Raw genomic sequence first — 22,696 nt, forward strand, 5'->3', positions numbered from 1 at the left:
AGATTCTGACTGACAACCTCCATTCTGAGAACAGCACTCTCAACAAGGGGCTCCATGCTGTGGGTGGATAGCCTGCATTTGCAAATAACAGCCTGCTTCTCCGAAATGGGGAGGATGTCTAACACTACCAAAGTTAGTGAAGCAGTGTTAGAAAGTCTTCTTTAGGATGAATGAGACTGCTGGTGCAGCATAAACCAGAAGGAGGGCTTCCAGGTTTGCTAATATTGCACCGGAGATCATACCACGAGGGCTGAGGGAGGGAAGCGCATTCACATTACGACAAGGAGCCTGTAAAAGGAAACAACGGTCGATTTTCAGAATTTGTCAGCAAGCATCAAGCTTCGTGACTGGCAAAGATTCAATGATCTGCTGTGAGTGAGTAAGGTTAATGAATTCATTTTCAACTGACCCCATTTTCCACAAGCCTGTTGTGCTACTCAATGTTTCGCAGCTCCATGTTTCAGCAATAGGATTTTTACCTAACATTCAGCTCCTCCACCCCACCCTCAGCCAAAGCTCCCAGCCTTAAACCACATCTTGCACTTTACACTTGCTTTCAGATATTTAGCCATGGTACATATGACAGCCGAATACATTGCAACATGCACACCAAAACTCTTCACCTCTCTCGTAGGGCAAAGTTGCACACAAGAGAAGGGAGTATTGGAGAACCAATGGAGATTGGGGGACCGAAATACCTGCATCACCTGAATTCCTCAATGCACCACATTATGGGCTGTAATGACAGAGGCCCTGGAATGCTGTGCCATTAAAACATTGAAGGATAATAGGAAGTTTCTTCCATAGAGTCATAGAGATATACAGCATGGAAACAGACCCTTCGGTCCAACCCGTCCATGCCGACCAGATATCCCACTCAATCTAGTCCCACCTGCCAGCACCCCGCCTATATCCCTCCAAACCCTTCTTATTCATATACCCATTCAAATGCCTCTTAAATGTTGCAATTATACCAGCCTCCACCACTTCTATATCACCCTTCTCTTGTGGAAGAGAGGTCTACCACCCTTTGTGTGCGCGGTGCTTCCTAATATCTTTCCTGAACAGTCTGGTCCCAATTTCAGACTGTGCCCCCTGTTCAAGAATCCCTAACCAGTGGAAATAGTTTATCTTTCTTTATCTTCCTGTTAATATCTTGAAGACTTTGACCAGATCACCCTTGTCCTTCTATATTCCAGAGAAAATTCTCCTTGTAATTTAACCAAGACCTTGGCCAGATTGTGCAGTCTTACAATGAAGGATATTTCTCTCTTCCAGAAAGTCAGTGAAAGTTAGAAGAGGATACCATTATTACACACCTTTATTTTTATTTACAGAACTACATATTACTGGTAAACAACTCCTAACTCAATAGCTACAGTTTTCGGCATTTTCTAACCACTGTTGCTCAGTGATGTCATTACATTTATACACCTCAGGGGTTGGTGGGACTTGAACTTAGGCTTCCTGGCTCAGAGATGGGGACATGGTAAAGCAGCACAAGAGCCCCCAATAGCCACGGTTTTTAAAAATTGTTTTTAATATCTAGAAGTGCTATCACACACAACCAAACATTATTTTTCTACCACCAAATCACCATGACTTTTTTTAAAGACTATTAACTGCCACCAGTAAATCAGCTGCATAGCCAGTTGGATATATACATGTAAAGCTTGTTACACGTAATGCACAGCCATAGTTTTAATCCGTGTTTCTTTCAAGGGATCAAGTGAATTCCTATTTAACACCTGTAAGCTGACCATAATTAAATACAATTGATCTTCATTTAACAAATGCCCCTTTCTATTTAAATGAAATTTAGAGATGATATAGGCAACCGTAATCTGTACAAAGTGAAGTGTTCCTCTCCCAGGACACCTATTTCTTTGTATGTATTTTCATTTAGACTGTTGATATTTCACATGCATCCATTTAGTTTTAGAGATTTCCTTTCTCCACATCACTTGACCATGAATTGGATGCGAACATAAGAGGTACAGTTAGTAAGTTTGTAGATGACACCAAAATTGGAGGTGTAGTGGACAGCGAAGAGGGTTACCTCAGATTACAACAGGATCTTGACCAGATGGGCCAATGGGCTGAGAAGTGGCAGATGGAGTTTAATTCAGATAAATGCAAGGTGCTGCATTTTGGGAAAGCAAATCTTAGCAGGACTTATACACTTAACGGTAAGGTCCTAGGGAGTGTTGCTGTACAAAGAGATCTTGGAGTGCAGATTCATAGCTCCTTGAAAGTGGAGTCGCAGGTAGATAGGATAGTGAAGGCGGCGTTTGGTATGCTTTCCTTTATTGGTCAGAGTATTGAGTACAGGAGTTAGGAGGTCATGTTGCGGCTGTACAGGACATTTGTTAGGCCACTGTTGGAATATTGCGTGCAATTCCAGCCTCCTTCCTATCAGAAAGATGTTGTGAAACTTGAAAGGGTTCAGAAAAGATTTACAAGGATGTTGCCAGGGTTGGAGGATCTGAGCTATAGGGAGAGGCTGAACAGGCTGGGGCTGTTTTCCTTGGAGCATCACAGGCTGAGGGGTGACCTTATAGACGTTTACAAAATGATGAGGGGCATGGATAGGATAAGTAGGCAAAGTCTTTTCCCTGGGGTCAGGGAGTCCAGAACTAGAGGGCATAGGTTTAGGGTGAGAGGGGAAAGATATAAAAGAGACCTAAGGGGCAACGTTTTCACACAGAGGGTAGTACGTGTATGGAATGAGCAGCCAGAGGAAGTGGTGGAGGCTGGTACAATTGCAACATTTAAGAGGCAGTTTGGATGGGTATATAAATAGGAAGGGTCTGGAGGGATGTGGGCCAGCTGCTGGCAGGTGGGACTAGATTTGGTTGGGATATCTGGTCGGCATGGATGGGTTGGACCGAAGGTTGTTTCCATGCTGTATATCTCTATGACTCTATGACTCCATGACTAGTGAGGTCAACTGGTAATTTTTTTTTACTAAGTTTTCATCATAAATACATTATCCAAACATTAACTGTGAATGACACAACAGTCAATAGGTGGTCTTTGTACAGAATCTAACTTAAAATATTTGACAAATAGAATCCACCTCAGTATAGCTAGCATTTTAGCAATGAAAACTTTTTTTTGAATAACAATGTTATTTTCTTAGTCTTCCAAGAAAAGGGAATTATTTTTCATTATGAAACCAGCAGTACTGAAACACCCACGAAGAAGATTAACGTGTGAAGCATTCCTGAAAAGGACTGATTGCAAGTATAAGTATGCATTTCTCCAGATTTAATTTTCATATTTTTGTTTTCCCTTAAACTTCTCGACTTTAGGGTGTCTCATCCTGGTACATAACTCCAATGCACCGAAATAAATACCTAGCCTAGCTTGAATACCAAACCAATTCAACTGACTCATCCAGCTTTGTAACTGCTCTATACCTTCTTTAGTTATAATTCCAAAAATGGTGGCAAAGTAGGACGCTTCAGCCAGAACCCGTCCATTCTGTTTATTTTTCTTTTCCTCTCTCTCAGTGATGTCCTGAACTCCCAACCTCAGAGCAGACTTGGACTATCAGTCTCAGCACTGACCCAGCATGGTGTCCCCTTGGCCCAGAATGGTGTCCTCTTGGCCTGCCATCGCCTCAACCTGCACTTCTGGCCTCAAGGTGACTCAAATGCTGACACAGACTGGAGGTAATGTGCTGCTGTGGACTGGGTTGGAAGGACTGTTATTCTGGGAGATAGTTGAGAACTGCAGATGCTTGAGAGTTGGGGTGGATAAAAATTGGAGCTTGGAAAGGCATAGGAGGTCAAGCAGCATCAGAGGTGAAGGGGAGTCAACGTTTCAGGTCGGAACCTTTTATAGAACACAGAACATTGCAGCACAGTACAGGCCCTTTGGCTTTGATGTTGTGCTGATCTTTTATCCTACTCTAAGATCAAACCAACCTACATACCCTTCATTTTACTATCATCTATGTGCCTATCCAAGAGTTGTTTTTATGCCCTTAATGTATCTGACTCAACTACCACCGCTAGCAGTGCATTTATGAGTGTTATTCTGAATTTTTTATTTCTTTATTTTTCTTCCTAAGAATTGGTACCTTGTACCTAAGATGGCATTGTAAGTGATGACTTGTAAACTTTTCACTGTACCCAATTGGGCACATGTGTCAATAAAGCTAATTCAATAGTCTCTCATTGATGAGCGAATTATGATTAACTGAGATCAGAGTAAAATTCTATGAACAGAACTGTTGATTTTGAGTTATTCTGTAGCTTCTTTGTTTAATATTTAAATACACTGCTGACTTCAATTTTAAATTTGAACAATCATTTTAAAAATACATTTCCCAAATTCCACAGTACCACCCCATAATAAATTCCTGACACATATCATGAAGGCTGATAGTTTTCCTTCATGGTATCAGTAGGAGATTGTAGAGGAATCTGTTCTTAGGTGAACATTTTCTCAAAGGCAACTAGAAATGGGACAGCCAGGGATACCTACTTTCTAGGAATGAAAAGAAACAAAAACCCAACTTTCATTAAAAAATTGCACTGAAAAAAACGTTACACCCTGGAAGCACCATTCAGGCTTGTCACACATTTGTTTAGTTCCTATTGTTTATCTTTTGTACCTGCTACTTCTTTGGCAGCTTCAGAAAGTTGCAGCCTTCTGGCTTACGAACAAAAGGAAACCATTTACCACCTACTTGAGTAAATAATGATTAACACTTGCCCCTCCCCCATACTGATTTATCATTTGCACCATATTCACAAGTTTAGCACATTGTTAATGAAGCTTTCACAATAAATCGTTCACAGTCTGTGCCATAGCAAATATGTGGAGTTTATGATTCACATCCAAGTTACAACTGCTCATTTAACTCACTGCCACAGTAATTAACAACGATTCAAATGAGCACATTCAGCTCCAAAAGTAAAGTTCCCTGAATTCTGGAAATCTGACATAGACACAAATTGCTGGAAACACATAACAGATTTGACAGCATCAATGGAGTGGTAAAGGCAATTAACATTTCAGAATGCTTACGGAAATCATAGGTACTCTACAGTGTGGAGAGAGGCCATCTGGCCCAATGAGTTTGCACTATCCAGTCACAGCCAGTTCCCTACCCTATCCCGTGTAACCCTGCATTTCGAATGGTTAACCCACCTAGCCTGCACATCCCTGGACACTATGGCAATTTATATGGAGAAAGTGAGGACTGCAGATGCTGAAGATTAGAATCGAGAGTGTGCTGCTGGAAAAGCACAGCAGGTCAGGCAGTATCCGAGGAGCAGGAGAGTTGATGTCTCGGGCAAAAGTGCTTCATCAGGAATGAAGCTGTGAGCCAAAGGGGTGGTGAGAAAAATGGGAGTGAGGTGGAGCTGGAGGGAAGGTAGCTGAGAGTGTGCTAGGTGAATGGAGGCGGGGGTAATAGTAATAGTTTGGAGAGGAGGATGGAGCAGATTGGTGGGAAGGAAGATGGACAGGTAGGACGGGTCATAAGGGCAGTGCAGAGTTGGAAGGTTTGTTCTGGAATAAGGTGGTTGGAGGGGAAATGAGGAAACTGGTGAAATCCACATTGATTCCATGTAGTTGGAGGGTCCCGAGGCAGAAGATAAGGCATCCTTCCTCCAGGCGTTGGGTGGTTCGGGAGTGGCAATGGAGGAGCCCATGGCTACCCCTTTCATCTGGAGGAAGTGGGAGGATTCAAAGGAGAAATTATTGAGGGTGAGGACCAGTTCAGCCAAACGAATGAGAATGATAGGGGAAGGGTACTGGTGGGGATGTCAGGACAGGAAGAAACAGAGCACTTGGAAGCCCTGGTCATGGCAGATGGAGGTGAATTGGGACTGGATGTTCATAGTGATGATGAGGCATTGGGAGCTGGGGAAACTAAAGTCTTGGAGGAGGTGGAGGGCGTGGGTGGTGTCCCAAATGTATGTTGGGAGCTCTTGGACTGGGGGGATAGGACAGTATCGAGGTATGTGGAGATGAGTTCGGTGGGGCAGGAACAGGCCGAGACGATTGGTCGGCCGGGGTAGTCAGGCATGTTGATCTTGGATAGCAATTTAATATGGCTAGTCCTCATAACTGGGGGAAAACTGGAGCACGCAATGGAAATCCAAGTAGACACAAGGAGAATGTGCAAACTCCCACATAGACAGTTGCCCTTGGCTGGAATCGAACCTGAGACAACCACCTGATAAAGGAGTGTCGCTCCGAAAGCTAGTGTGCTTCCAATTAAACCTGTTGGACTATAACCTGGTGTTGTGTGATTTTTAACTTGTGATTTGTGTGAGTCAATGAACAATTACTTCACCCAGCTCTGATCTACTTGAAGGAGGTATCAAATTAGTCCATTGTTATTCACCCTCCTAGCTGGATTGTTATCCACTCTTTTGTCTGTCCAAGTGTTCTTATCTCTCTTTGGACTCTATGTCCACCTTCGTTTAGTCCTTACCCCCTCTGCCCAACATATCTTCTGCATAAAAACCAACTGTTTCCTCGCTACCATCTGTAGCTAGTTCTGAGGAAGGGTCATTGAACCTGAAACATTAACTCTGATTTCTCTCCACAGGTGTTGCCAGATGTTTCTGGCAATTTCTGTTTTTGTTTCTGATCTACAGCATTCACAGTTCTTTCAGTTTTTAATCAATTAAGTCCCGTCTGGTTTTTTTTTGCATCAATACTGCACTGGTCTATCACATTGAAAGTGATGTTCCTCCTGCTCAATGTTCTTACCTTCCTCCTTAGAGAACTGCTGCCATTCTCACAACTCTTTTATATCCATCAAAGCTCCTCTTGATCAATGAGATGTATTTTTTTTCTGAGGGTACAATTTGTTGAATTGTACAGATATCATTGCAGAAAATGTTTACAATTCTTGTGTGATGCTCCCAGCATTGGAAGCAATACTGGGCCACAGATCTGCACATTCCTTGGCAACAGGGCCTGTGAGTTCAGTGCCTTTCACTGCTCCTTCATTATTTACTGTCACCCCTTCATTGTCTTCAAGAAGAGAAATACCCCATCTTTTGGCTAATTAGCTTTCTGTTGCCGTATCAATACTGCTGTTTGCACCTTTCTTCCTGAGCTTTGGTTTGCCTTTTTTTTATAGTTGGCATGATCATGTCATCAACACCAGTGGCTGGTAGTCTGTTCAAATGTCCCTTGATGCCTATGACAGATGATATACAGTTTCTGGGCCCCTGTATTATCAGTGCAGTTGATCACAGCCCGAACAGGGAGACCAAGGGTGATGTGAAATCTCACTCTGGATGAACCACCACAGCCTCTCTTAGATATTGGGGTTCAGGGATGTAATACCTCAAGGAATCAAAGAAATTTAATGGACTGACCTCTTGTGACTACAGAGGTGCTGATGATTACCTGCCGAAGAGCAAGCCATCCCTGCAGATTACATCTCCAACTGCAGACACATGTTGTATTTTACAGTTCAAGAGTACACAAAGACAAGGGTCAAAAAGTCTGTTTTAACTCTAATGTGGATTAGTGAGACTGAACACTCTTGTGTGTACCACCCTACAATAGAGTGTGGCGTGCTGTGACAGTCATAATCGAAGAACTATCCCTGAGGTTACACTGAGGCTGCAGATAAAAACCCTCTCTAACACAGGGCTGTGAACCGGTTAAAAGAAAAGAACAGGACAGCAAAGGATTCTGTTCCATCCTAAATGCTAGAATCCATTCACAGTCATAAAGCATCAGAACTACAGACTTTCAACTAATCTATGAAATGAAGAGTTCACCTAACAATGTCAATTAACATCCACGACAATGATCAGAATCTACTTTTCAGAAACAATTCAGAAAGTGATCTGCATAACCATTCTTAAAACTTGTAAGTTTTTGAATTCATTTTTTATTTCTAATTTCTGTATATGTGTGATGTATTACTAATTCGTAAGTTTAATAATCAATAAGTTCACTCTTCTTGTTAATTCAAGAAAGCCTATTGAAATTGGCTCCTTTTTAAAACTTAAATTCATTTAGTCTGACAGCTTCTGTAGAGAAAAATCAGAGTTAATGCTTTGGGTCCAGTGACTCTTCTTCCAAACACAGGATCTGGAATGTTAACTCTGATTTCTCTCAGACCCGCTGACCTCTTGCAGCAATTTCAGTTTTTGTTTAAGATTTCCAGCATCTGCCATTCTTTCAGTTTTTGTAATTTTATTGGGTCCGGGAAAGAGTGATAGACAATAGACAATAGACAATAGATGCAGGAGTAGGCCATTCTGCCCTTCGAGTCTGCACCGCCATTCAATATGATCATGGCTGATCATTCCTAATCAGTATCCTGTTCCAGCCTTATCTCCATACCCCTTGACTCCACTATCTTTAAGAGCTCTATCCAATTCTTTCTTAAATAATAGAAAGATCCACAAGGGAAAGGATCCTTTATGTATTAACCTTCTCGTAACCAACTAAAGGGGTGAGAGAATAATGAAGAGGAGCCAGTTTGTTCCTCCACACCTAATAGTTGGGGTATCTCATCTGGAACCTGTAATGAATTGGGGAACATCATCCAGGATCTAGTTATGAAAGATAAAGGCAGCATGGCAACTTCCAATGTATCTAGCACAGACTTCTAAGATGTGGTAAGGAAGATCACAGGTGACCTGTAAATTGATGGAATGAAATCCTTTTCTACAGATGAAGTCAGCTTAATTTATTTACCCGAGTAGCACCCTGTTGCTGGGGCAGACAGCGACATTTGTGAAGTCTGTTGCCAGGACTGCAGCACTGAACCATCACAGGGAAATGAGACAAAGTATGTGATCTTGCACAAATTACATCAGTTCCTCCCCAATTTCTCTGCACCTTTGTTGCGCTGCGGTTACTGTGACAATGACCCCTGCTGTGGCTAGACCCATCGGTGATGGTTCCAATTAATTTGTTTGGGCAATATTATAAGTCAATATCCACATCACACCTCAATCAACAGTTTAGCATAGTCCTTGATACAGTGGAATGTGAAGGACTCTTAAAAGGGAGACCAAAGAGAACCTCTACATGGATCTCTGATATTGTGGACCTTATTCTGATGTATGGAGCCGTGCTGCAAGTATTGTACAATCAGAGATTGTAAATGTGGGAGAATTACTGAAACCATGCACCCCCATCCCCAACATTACACAAGAGAAGAGCAGGCTGGTGAATACTTGTAGTTCAATGTGAGAGGAAATCAGCTCTGTGCCCTTGTGCAGCTTGATAGAGCTTGGGTTTCTTTGTGAATTGCTACACACATGTAACACATTTATGGTCACCTGTGATTACTTCTGTTTCATAGAGACATCTATGATCAATCTGTAATGATCACTGACATGGTCAAGATTGATTGTGGCCAGGATTTTTATTTCACATGCAGGTGCTATGATTATTGATGACTTTGATCACCACCGCACAAGTGCCCGATGAATGCGATTGCCCCTCACTGGGTTTCACAGGCCCACAAATAGAGCCCCCTCCAGAAATTTTTCTCTGCAACTCTAAAGTGTGCTTGTTGCCATTTCTCATTTCCAATGCAAGTTGGCGATTCGGATGAGGATGGAAAGCAATGCATCGTACAGTACAGAATGAGTCCAGGTCTCAACCGAGGTAACCCCTTAACATACACGTTCCTTTCTTACTTCATTCTCTGTTAACTCTAGCTATTCTGAGCTTCCACATGTTCCCAAATAAAATTTCCAATTAAGTCTTCATCTCCCAATATTTCCCAAGAGCTCTAGTCCTCAGCCGTAGCCGTGCCAATCATCAGGCTGCTAGAGTGATGGTGACCATCGATGACTCAGTCCAACAGGAACCTGCATACTCTGATATATTGCTCTCTCCCAACCTTACATGCCAAAGTGCTCCCTGTCACAATCAGTGTTCCCTCTTATTTTCTTTCTGGCTGTACAGGCTTCCAAGGTCCATACACCGTCGTGACTTCCAGAAACAGAAATTAATTCTGGGATTGGTACGCCAACACCGATCCCTGCGCACGGAATCACACAGAGCTGCTTGGAGGATGCATTGGTCACAATTATTGTCCTTTATACATCCCAGCATGTTGCCTCCAAGCCCCACGATGGCCTTCCCTGACTGAGGGTTACTCCCCAAAAGCCTTTTGGGGAGTCTGACAAGTCCTGATGAACCTATCCCAACTGTCACTGCATCAGAGGTCAGATCAGTTTTCCTTCATCTGAATCCAAGGAAAGCGATGGGACCAGACAGAGTGCACTCACAGCATGCACAGATCAACTGGCAGAGGTCTTCGTGGACATCTTCAACCTCTCCGTGCAGCAGGCCACTGTCCCTGCCTGTTTAAGAGGGCCAACATAATCTCTGAGCCCAAGAAGGCTCATGCAGCATGTCTCAATGACTACCGCCCAGTAGCCCTACCTTCGGTGGTCATGAAGTGCTTTGAGAGGCTGGTCATCAATTCCAGCCTCCCTACTACTCTTGACCCACTCCCATTTGCGTATTGGACCAACAGATCCACGTCAGATGCCGTATCATTTGCTTTTCACTCCTCCCTAGAACATCTTGATAACAGGAACAGCTATGTAAGAATCCTACTCATTGACTACAGTTCAGCCTTCAACATTATTATCCCCTTGAGACTGACTACTAAACTTAGTGATCTCAGACTAAGCCATACTCTCTGCAACTGGATCCTCAGTTTCCTGACCCACACCTCACAATCAGTGAAGATTGGGGACAATATTTCATCCTCACTAACACTCAACACTGGAGCCCCCCTGGGGTGCATACTCAGCCCCCTACTGTACTCACTGTATGCCCATGACCGCGTCGCCAAATATCAGACTAATGCCATTTACAAGTTTGCTGATGACCCCACCATAGTCGGTCAAATCTCAGATGACGACAAAACAGACTACAGATGGGAGATGGAAGACCTGGAAAAATGGTGCACTGAGAACAACCTAAATCTCAATGCCGGCAAAACCAAGGAACTCATTATTGACTTTCGATGGGACTTTACTCATGCCCCCCTACACATTAACAGCACAGAGATGGAACGAGTAGAGAATGTCAAGCTCCTGGGAGTGGTCATCCACAACAAGCTTCCTTGGACTCTTCATGTGGACGCACTGGTTACAAAGGCCTAACGACGTCTCTTCTTCCCCAGGCAGCTGAGGAAATTTGGCATAATGGTGAATATCCTTCCCAACCTTTATAGGTGTGCCATCAAGAGCATTCTGCCTGGATGTATCACTACCTGCTATGGCAACTGTACCATTCAAGATCGGAGACGGTTACAGAGAGTGGTGAACTCAGCCCAGACAATCACAAAGGCCAACCTCCCCTCTATAGAATCCATCTATCAGGCCCACTGTCAAGGAAAGGCCGCCAGCATTCTTAATGATCCATCCCACCCTGGCAATGTTTTTCTACAACCTCAACCATCAGGGAGAAGGTACAGAAGCCTGAACACATGCATCAGTCAGTTTCAAAACAGTTTCTACTCTATTGTTGTTCGAATACTGAATGGGCTCACAAACTCTTAACATTCACCTGTACCTGTGTTTTTGTTTTTGCTGCTGTTTACCTATTATTTATTTATTTGTGCTACTTAACTATGTGATCTGTCTGCATTGCTCACAAGACATAGCTTTTCACTGTGCCTCGGTACATGTGACAATAAATTCATCTCAATTCAATTCAATTGGTTGAAGCTCATGCAGTGTGTTTGCCACATAAGCTGCTGACACATCTGAGGTAATGTGCTCAGATTTGTGGGGCATTTCAGGGATCATGGGAGAAGGGTCAAAACTTTCTGAAAAGTCTATTGCACTGGCATGAGTAGTGCTAAGGAGCTATATTTTGTATTCTTTGACCCACCAATCATTCTCTGCACCAACCGACTTTGAAACACTGTCATACAGTAGTCCATCCTGCCTGCAGCTATGTGCTACAGATCGAATGAATTAATTTCAATTCTACAGACGTTAAAACAATAAAACATTGCATCAGTTAACTTACATACACACATCAAACATTCGTCCTGATTCTCTAACCTGATTAACATACTGGTTTGTGCAGACTAATTGAAGGGAATCCTTCTGAATCGATATTTCAGTGACTGATGTAGCAGATGATAGGTCAAACATTCCCAACACATCAAGCTGTTTCACAACAAATAAATGTCTCATGATGTGAGAAATTATGGATGTGACAGTTCAGCCAAGTTCACCAAGCACATAAGAGCAGAGACAATTTTAAGTAAAATGCAAAACTTGCCTTGGCCCGTCTTTCATTGAGTTCTTCAGTGTGAAGGTAAAGACAGTTATTAAAAACCGTGATTTCAGAATAGATTTTGTGTCTGGTTGCTTTAAGAGGATGTTACAATTTTATGTGGTTATTGGATACATATTTGATAGACAATAGACAATAGACAATAGACAATAGATGCAGGAGTAGGCCATTCTGCCCTTCGAGCCTGCACCGCCATTCAATATGATCATGGCTGATCATTCCTAATCAGTATCCTGTTCCAGCCTTATCTCCATACCCCTTGACTCCACTATCTTTAAGAGCTCTATCCAATTCTTTCTTAAATGAATCCAGAGACTGGGCCTCCACTGCCCTCTGGGGCAGAGCATTCCACACAGCCACCACTCTCTGGGTGAAGTAGTTTCTCCTTATCTCTGTCCTAAATGGTCTACCCCGTATTTTTAAGTTGTGTCCTCTGGTTCGGCACTCCCCCATCAACGGAAATATGTTCCCTCCTGCCAGAGTGTCCAGTCCTTTCATAATCCTATACGTTTCAATCAGATCCCCTCTCAGTCTTCTAAACTCAAGGGTATACAAGCCCAGTCGCTTCAGTCTTTCCATGTAAGGCAATCCTGCCATTCCAGGAATTGACCTCGTGAACCTACGCTGCACTCCCTCAATAGCCAGAATGTCTTTCCTCAAATTTGGAGACCAGAACTGTACACAGTACTCCAGGTGTGGTCTCACCAGGGCCCTGTACAGCTGCAGAAGCACCTCTTTGCTTCTATACTCAATCCCTCTTGTTATGAAGGCCAGCATGCTATTAGCCTTCTTCACGACCTGCTGTACCTGCATGCTTGCCTTCATTGACTGGTGGACAAGAACACCCAGATCTCTCTGAACAGCCCCTTTACCTAATTTGATACCATTGAGGTAGTAATCTGCCTTCCTGTTCTTGCCACCAAAGTGGATAACCAGACATTTATCCACATTAAACTGCATCTGCCATGCATCTGCCCACTCACCTAACTTGTCCAGGTCACCCTGTAATCCCCTAACATCCTCATCACATTTCACCCTACCACCTAGCTTTGTGTCATCAGCAAATTTGCTAATGTTATTGCTGATACCATCTTCTATATCATTTACATATATTGTAAAAAGCTGCGGTCCCAGCACGGATCCTTGCGGTACCCCACTGGTCACTGCCTGCCATTTCGAAATGGAGCCGTTAATCACTACCCTTTGTTTCCTATTAGCCAACCAATTCTCTATCCAATCTAGTACTTTGCCCCCAATCCCGTGCGCCCTAATTTTACTCACTAACCTCTTGTGTGGGACTTTATCAAAAGCTTTCTGAAAGTCCAGGTACACTACATCCACTGGATCTCCCTCGTCCATCTTCCGAGTTACATCCTCAAAAAATTCAAGAAGATTAGTCAAGCATGATTTCCCCTTCATAAATCCATGCTGACTCTGTCCTATCCTGTTACTATTATCCAGATGTGCCGTAATTTCATCCTTTATAATAGACTCCAGCATCTTTCCCACCACTGAGGTCAGACTAACTGGTCTATAATTTCCTGCTTTCTCCCGCCCACCCTTCTTAAAAAGTGGCACAACATTAGCCGCCCTCCAATCCTCAGGAACCGACCCCGATTCTATTGAACTCTGGAAAATAATCACCAGCGCATCCACGATTTCCCGAGCCACCTCCTTCAGTACCCTGGGATGCAGGCCATCAGGTCCCGGAGACTTATCAACCTTCAGACCTAACAGTCTCTCCAACACCAAATCCTGGCAAATAGAAATTCCCTTAAGTTCAGGTCCTTCAGCCACTGTTACCTCAGGGAGATTGCTTGTGTCTTCCCCAGTGAACACAGATCTGAAGTACCCATTTAATTCCTCTGCCATTTCTTTGTTCCCAGTAATATATTCCCCTGCTTCTGTCTTCAAGGGCCCAATTTTTGTCCTAACCATTTTTTTGCCTTGGACATACCTAAAAAAGCTTTTACTATCCTCCTTTATATTCTTGGCCAGTTTACCTTCGTACCTCATTTTTTCTCTGCGTATTTCCTTCTTACTAATCCTCTGTTGTTCTTTAAAAGCTTCCCAGTCCTCCGTTTTCCCGCTTATCTTCGCTAAGTTATACTTTTTCTCTTTTAACCTTATATGTTTCTTTACTTCCCTCGTCAGCCACGGCCGCCCATGTCTCCTCCTGGGATCTTTCTTCCTTTTAGGAATGAACTGATCCTGCATCTTCTGCATTATACACAGAAATATCCGCCATTGTTCCTCCACGGTCTTCCCTGTTAAGGTATCGAACCATTGAACTTTGGCTTTCAGATAATTGAAATGAAATGGTGGAATCATCTATTTGTGTCACTTTTTGTTACTAAACAATCTATGAGTAATCTATGACTGGTGACAGTCATGGAACAGACAGTTCCACAGCTCTGATGCCTGCAAGCCGTGTTCCCCATGAAGGATCAGTCACTGTGTACAGGGGAACAAGGCTGATTTAGGGTTGAACATTTTGCAAACTTTGTAGCAGGTGGTGAACAAAGCAGATGATATGTTGGCCTTGAATTCAGGAGTAGCTAAAATCGCACAATGCCTTGGTGAGTGCACTCATGGAATTTTGTGTGAAGTTTTGATCTCCTTATCTCAGAGGAACAATGTTTTTGCTAGAAAGAAGGTTGAGAAGTGACTTAATTGAGACATATAATCTCAGATATCAGAGATAATCAGAGGGTTAGATAGGGTGGACAGTGAGAGTACTTTTCCTTGGATGGTGATGGCTAACGCGAGGGGACGTAATTTTAAATTGAGGGGTGATAGATATAGGACAGATGACAGAGGTAATTTCTTTACTCAGAGTAGATTAGATTAGATTACTTACAGTGTGGAAACAGGCCCTTCGGCCCAACAAGTCCACACCGCCCCGCCGAAGCGTAACCCACCCATACCCCTACATCTACATTTACCCCTTACCTAACACTATGGGCAATTTAGCATGGCCAATTCACCTGGCCTGCACATCTTTGGACTGTGGGAGGAAACCAGAGCACCCGGAGGAAACCCACGCAGACACGGGGAGAACGTGCAAACTCCACACAGTCAGTCGCCTGAGGCGGGAATTGAACCCGGGTCTCCGGCGCTGTGAGGCAGCAGTGCTAACCACTGTGTCACCGTGCCGCCCACGTGCCGTCCATGTAGTAGAGACATGGAAAGCCCTGACTGCAACAGTAGTAGACTCCCCAACTTTAAGGGCATTTAAATGGTCATTGGATAAATATATGGATGTTAATGAAATAGTGTAGGTTAGATGGGCTTCAGATTAATTCCACAGGTCGGTGCAACTTCGAGGGCCAAAGGGCCTGTACTGCGCTGTAATGTTCCATGTCCTAGCTATAGAGGGAGTAAAAATAAGGTGAACCAGTCTGATTCCTGGGATGGCAGGATTAGTATGAAGAATGATTGGATTGGTTAGGGTGATGTTCACTGGAATTTAGAAGAATGAGCGATGTCTCAGTGAAACTATAAAAGTCTAAGCCCTAGACAAGGTAAATGTAGGAAGGCTATTCCTAATGACCAGGGATCACAGTTAAGAACATGGGGTAAGCCATTTCAAGCTGAGATGAGGAGAAATTTTTTCACCCAGGAAGTGTGGAGCCTGTGGAATTCTCTGCCACAGAAAGCAGTTGGGGTTAAAACATTGAATATTTCAAGAAGACGTTAGATAATATTCTTGGGATTAATGGTCATGGAGAAAAAGTGGGAACAGTGTACTGAGTTGAATGAACAGTCATGATCATATTGAATGGCTGAGCAGGCTCAGAGAGCTGAATGGCCTTCTCTTGCTCCTAGTTTCTATGTTTTAAGAAAGCTTCACTGTTTGAATCTCCAGCATCTGAATGTTTGGAACATCTTTTTGTGCTGGCATGGAAAAGTCCAAGGCAAGATTCCTTTGACATTACATAAGATCTTGCAGTTGCATCACAGACATAGGAACATAAGAAGTTGAAGTGGAAGACTATTTTGTCCCTCTGTCATTCAGTAAAATCAAATCTGATCTGATTTTGGACTTACCTCCAATAACTCTTTACTTCCTTCTTCACCAAAAATCTATCTAACTCAGCCTTGAACATATTCAATCACCGAACCTCCCAGATCCCTCTAAAGAGAATTACAAAACAACTGTGTCCTCATTCTAGATTCCCATGAAAGGAAATGTATTCTCAACATTTACCCTGTCAGGCCTGTTCAAACTGTTTCAATATGATCATCTCTCCTTCTTCTAAATCACTCCTTTTTGCAATGAGTATAGGCCCAACCTGTCAAACCCTTCCTGAAAAGACAAACCACTCATCCCAATAATCAGCTCAGTGAGCCTTCTGTGAATTACTTCTACTGCAACTAAGTCTCCCCTTCAATAAGGAAATCAATATTCCACAATGGACTGATTTCAAGAGCAGGAATGGATTTTCTGGGTCACTGAATTCGATGGAATGCCAGATCTTGATTTCCCGATGGCAGTTTGAAATGTAGACATGAATTGAGTCATATATTTATGTAATCTCATGCTGGCCTGTGGTAGACACATCCTTGTAAATGTATTTACATTGAAGACTGGTGGGATTAAAAAAACTTGAATGCAACCTTCAGGATAAAGTCAGCAGAGCATGGGAATGTCATGGCACTCAATGATTGTTCAAAATGGCTGTGCAGCAGTCAGCTTTGTGCACTTGCTCAGGAAGTCAGCAGTTTTCCTTGTTTAACTCCACACTTGCAGAGAGGCTTCTGACCAGTGAGACTGAGTCAATGGTAAGGATGGCATTTGGAGTGGAACGGTGGAAGAAGGATCCAGGCTAGAACACAGGCTAGAACATGAGGAGTGAAATGAGTAGGGCCTGGCAACCTGGGGGTATTTGGGAGTCTCATGGGGATCGTCAATCAAGGTAAGATAATGAGAGGACCTAAATGGCAGTGTCAGTCTGTCCAAATATGGGTCCATCTCAGGGTGCTGTCTGCAAATGGGCTTTGAATTCACCTACAATGTTTCAATTAACCCCACTGAGAGTGATATCAACCGATGTCCTTCACAATGTCCAGAACAGAGGGCCAACTAAGCAAGTCCCACAGATTGGGGAGTACAAGACTGGACACTAACACAAACATTCAATAAAGAATAAACATAAGAAAATTGTGTTTCATCCACAATAACATAATTCCCAACTCCCCTGTAAAACATGCCAACAATGAGCTGTGGCAGTACACTTAGCCCTCTGACAAAGCTAACCTGAACAAACGATGATAATGCACATGTGTATAACATGAAATCAATGTAATGTGATTTATTTACAAGTGAAATTTAAGTTTGACAGAACATCTTTGTGCTCTCAAAATGTTAGTGACAGTGGAGTTGAGCCGGACAAGTTTGGATGTGTTGCTGAGCCTCCCTGTTTGACCAGGAGGCTCTTTTCCAGCTTGCCTGTGCCAACTGCATTTTCAGCTGATGACTGTTTCCACCACTGAGAGGCTTCCCTTCCATGTGATAGCAAGAATTTCCCAGAACATTGCCAGCATTTTAATTAATTGTAAACACTTGGCAAAAAAACAAGGGAATGGAAATATGATACATTCAGGTTAAACCTCCAGGAAATCACACACTGTTGATATTATCATCCTCACGTACAGTCTCATTAACATCCTGTATAGTTATAGCAAGGTTGTCCCACTTTTATATCACATTCCTCTTGCAATAATGGGCAATATTCCATTTGCCCTGCTAATTACTTGCTATGCTGACGTAATGCCTTACTGTAATTCATTCACAAGGACAATCCAATCCCTCCGATTGGTAGCATCTTTCTATTAATGGGTTCACCTAAAGATGAACATCTCCCATTCCAGCCCATGCATCCCTTCCCAATACTCAATAGTGAAGAAGGACAAGGTAGTTGCCACTGACATAACCACAATCTTTTCCTTTCTTGCAGACAGCCTCCAAAGTATTTTTCCATTAAAGCCTCAGATATGTGATGCCACTCCCTACAATTGTGAAGAGTCCTGATAGGACGTGGAGAGCATGTTTACTTTAGAACATAGAACTAGGGGTCACTGCTTCCAAATAAGGATTGCACAAAGGGTCATGAGCCTTTGGATTACTCATCCTCAAAAGACTCTGGAAGCAAAATCTTTGAATATTTTTAAGGCAAAGGAAGATCAGTTGTTGTTAAGTAAGGGGCTGACAAGCTATTGTGGATAGGTGGGAATGTGGAATCATCCGGTCAGCCGTGATCTTATTCAGGGCTGGAGGGGTCTACACCTTCCACTAATATGTATGTTTATTTGTAAATGTGAGAGTCCTTGAGAAGTGCACTGCCTATTTTCTGGAAGGCCTACAGAAACAATGCCAACCAGCCAGGGAGGAGACTACCAGTGGGCCTACCAAGAGCAGAAGTCACATTGAGGCCGTAAGCTTTTGTGTCAGCAATGCCACAGAGGAGGCTGTGCGTATTGCCAGAAGAAACCCTCTTCCTACTGGAGTCCTGCAATCATGGAGGGCTTATCCTGCTGGTAAGCAAAGTGGGCGGGGAGCTTTGGGAAATGGAGGTCATGCAGAGAGTGGGACAAGGGTCTGAAAGAGGTAAAAACAATGACTGCAGATGCTGAAAACCAAATACTGGATTAGTGGTGCTGGAAGAGCACAGCAGTTCAGGCAGCATCCAACAAGCAGCGAAATCCGCGTTTCGGGCAAAAACCCTTCATCAGGAAGCAAGGGCAGCAGGTGGCTTTTATCGAGAGCAAATCCCTGGTTTGATTGAAGGGTGCCACTGATTTTTTTCAAGTTCTTTTTATTCAGATATGCAAGGTAAATAAAGTTACAAAGTCAATGAAATACTATTTATTTGGTGCTTTAGGAAGGTACGACAACATTGGTTAGAAACCAATAGTTAGTAATGGGGTGTTAAATAAATCTGGTCAGAAGAATTCCCGATAAATGTGTTTCAGTAAAAATTAGGTTATGATAATGCAAACTTTATACCAAAATGAAAGGAAACAGACATCTTGGGGAATGGATTTTGAGACACTTATTTTTAAAGCAATTAAAGATTGTGTATTGTATGATGGTTAAACAGAGACATATGTAATGGATGTATATAATGGCCAATGCATTGTCCTGTTAAATGTAAATATTAACAAACACTCTTTAATTTACCCTTCAAAGAATCCTATAGGATGGAGCATAGATCACATAGCATTTTAAATTTACCTCATGGAATAAAACAGAATACTGAAGAGCGTTGGGATCAGCAGAATTTGGGGAAAATGCTGTAAAAGGATGAACTGTTCTAATGTCAACAATTGACTTGCAGAAGGAAAAGGGGGTCTGCTGCTATTTGATGAAACTTCGCTATGTTTGCTATGAAATAGCTGATGAAGTTTGCCAAATACATAGTGTGAGAATTAAAGGCCTGTGGTTACCTTTACAGCACTGCACCACACGAGCAAGAGTATACTCTGGACTCTTAGCTTCTGATTCTTCTTCCAGGTTTTTGCAATAATATCCAGGAGTTTAATTCATGGAGCCTCCAGAATAACCCTGGGGGGTCAGCAATCCCACAGACATACATCAACCCATGTATAACTTACAAGAAGAAATGCTCAGTCTTTAGTTACTGAAAACATTATGCATGTGTGGGCACCACTTATTGAGTGAGCATGGCTCCCTCAGTTTGTCCTCAAGTATTGTCAATAATTCTCAGATCTGCTGGTATGGAGGCCAGGGAAGAGTATTAGAGCAAAGAAGCTTGGAAGAAGGGCTGGCTATTTGAACTGTGGGAGCTCTAAGAGCAAGCCAGAATGATGGAGGTGGAGGCTGTTAACTTGAGGAGGAAAGAATAATGGGAGCTTTACTGAATGGAAGAAGAGTACTAATATAAACTGAAATGGGAATTAAGTGACAAGTTGCAATGAAAAGGCAGAGGCAATTATATCATGAAATAGAGAGATTGAAGGAGAATAGGGTAGGACAATTGATGGGGGGGGAGTTTTAAATGTTCAGAGAAATAAGTGATAAATTTGTGTAAATAATTACTATAGTGGCTTGGAAAATGATGCTCTGATTAGTTTGCTGAAAATGTTGTTATTATTTAGATAGTAAATTTGAGATACAGAAAATCATTTCTATATCAAGTAAATAAAGATTTTAATTTAATCATTTTTAATGTAATGTTTTGACACTTTCCAAGGAAGCTTACCTCAGATCTCCATCTCCCTCTCGGTAATGCGCCATCAACAATATGTCTTAAACAATTTGCACTTCCTCCCTTACACCTTTCTGCACTTACGTTGTTTCCTTATAATGGGATAATAGGTTCAGAGAAAAATGCAGAGAAAAACATGGGCTAACTGAGGATGTCAATACTAATCTATAGTGACAATTCACATGTGTTAAATTTGAGAAAGCAATGGAATGTATTGACAAAAGAAATCCAGTGATTTTGTGCACATGGATTTAGAAGTTGTTTGATAAGCTGCTATGAACAAGACTTCTTGATAACATTAAAACACATGATTAAATTGTATGCAGCAGCATGGATAGGAAGTTGGCTGAAGTATAAAAAGCAGAGACTATAACCCATGGATGTTTTTCAGTTGCTGGAATGTAGACACTCAATTCCCTGGGGATTATTGTTAGAAATATTCTCTTTGTTTTACACATGAGCAATCTAGATTGGAATCGGAGGCATCATCAAAGTTTGCATATATCACAAAAACAGGGAATGTGATTAATTACTTGACGTTAGAAGGAGACAGACAAATGAAAAGATGGAATACATAAAAATTGGATGAAATTTAACATGAAGAAACATGAGATAGTTACCTTTTGGGAGTAAGAAATAAAGGAAGCAGATACAAATATTAAAATATTATGTCCAATTTTGTGAAAATTGGCACACAACATAAAGTGTCAAATTTCTTGGATTTTGTAAGTGACATTCTCTGCTCATATCCTCTTACTTTTATTTAAATGAGGGCAGAATGAGTCCACAATATATTTTCATCGTCATCTAAGGCTCCAGGAACAGTGCAAACTCTAAAATGATAAACCAGCGTCCATAATGCCTGTTTATTCAGATTCCCCAAAATGAGAGGGTATTTTTCATTTCATAAATAAAAGCTTTTGGGCTTTTAGGAACCCTTACTTCCAATGATTAGTTTTGCTGAGAAGGCCTGCATTGTTTCTTATTGACATGCCCCCACTTATCCACTTTATCTTTGGTTTTTGATGGAGTTTTAAAAAAATTATTTCATGTGATGTGAGTATTATTGTCAATGTCAGAACTTATTTTCCATTCCCAACCTCCTTGGAAATGATTTGCTTGCTAGGCTTTTTCAGAAGGTAATTAAGAGTCAAACTGCATTTCTATGGATCTAGAGTCACTTATTTCTGTCGTAAATGGGTAACCCCTTATTTTTTAAAATGATGAGCTTAAACCAAGATTGTCCCTTTCCATAGCTAGCTGTCTAGACCCCTCAGAGCCTTATTTGTTTCAAACAAGTTGTCTTGTTACATCTCAGCAAATAAAAGCCTAGCCTATCCAACTGTTCCTCATAATGTATTCCACCCATTTTAGATTTTCGTCTCGTGGACCTTCCCTGGATTGCTGCCAATGCATTTGCAACCTTCCTGAAATAAGGAGATCAATACTTGACACAATACTCCAGATGTGGTCTGACAAATGCCCTGGTGAAACTGAAGCATAACCTAACTACTTTTGTATTCAATTCCTCCCACAATAAACAACAACATTTTAGTAGGTTTTCTACTTACTTGTTGTCCACAGATGAAACCTCTGTGATTAACACATTAGGATACTTAGATCTCTCTGTATTTCAGAGCTTTGGAGTCTCAATTTTTAGATAATGCATTTTTATTTCTCTTGCCAAAATGGAAATTTTCACATATTTCCAAATTATACTCCATTTGCCAGATCCTTGCTTACTCACTTATCCTATCAATATATCCCTTTGTAGCCTCATTAAGTCCCTTTGCAACTTATTTTCCTATCTACCTCGTGTCATTAGCAAATTTTGTAACCACACCTTCATTTATCAAATTCATTTCTGTAAGTTGTAAAAAAAAGGTTCAGGCCTCAGCACTGCTCTTTGCAGTAGACCACTCTTTATCTCTTGCCAACCTGAAAATGGCCCATTTATACCTACCCTCTGTTTCCTCTTAGGAAGCTAATCTTCAATCCATGCTCATATGTTTATTTTCATAACTTTTATTTTCCACAATAATCTTTGTAGTGACACCATATCCACTGTGTTCTGGAGATCTAACGAAAGTCTACAGGTCCAACAGTTTTCTCAAGACCACCTCTCTGGTGATTATAATTTTCTTGAGCTACCCTCTCAGTTTCATTTTCTTTTTTAGAGCTATCCC

General features: G+C 42.0%; 1 protein-coding gene and 1 pseudogene across 1 annotated transcript in view; both read right to left on the minus strand.

The window, feature by feature from the left end:
- Positions 1-22,696, minus strand: part of kcnh3 (potassium voltage-gated channel, subfamily H (eag-related), member 3) — a 688,912-nt gene that overhangs the window by 308,453 nt on the left and 357,763 nt on the right. The window lies entirely within an intron of this gene.
- On the minus strand, positions 6,872-7,299 carry LOC140481741 (large ribosomal subunit protein uL14 pseudogene; annotated as a pseudogene).

This window comes from Chiloscyllium punctatum, chromosome 10 (assembly GCF_047496795.1).
Source record: "Chiloscyllium punctatum isolate Juve2018m chromosome 10, sChiPun1.3, whole genome shotgun sequence".
NCBI lineage: Eukaryota > Metazoa > Chordata > Chondrichthyes > Orectolobiformes > Hemiscylliidae > Chiloscyllium > Chiloscyllium punctatum.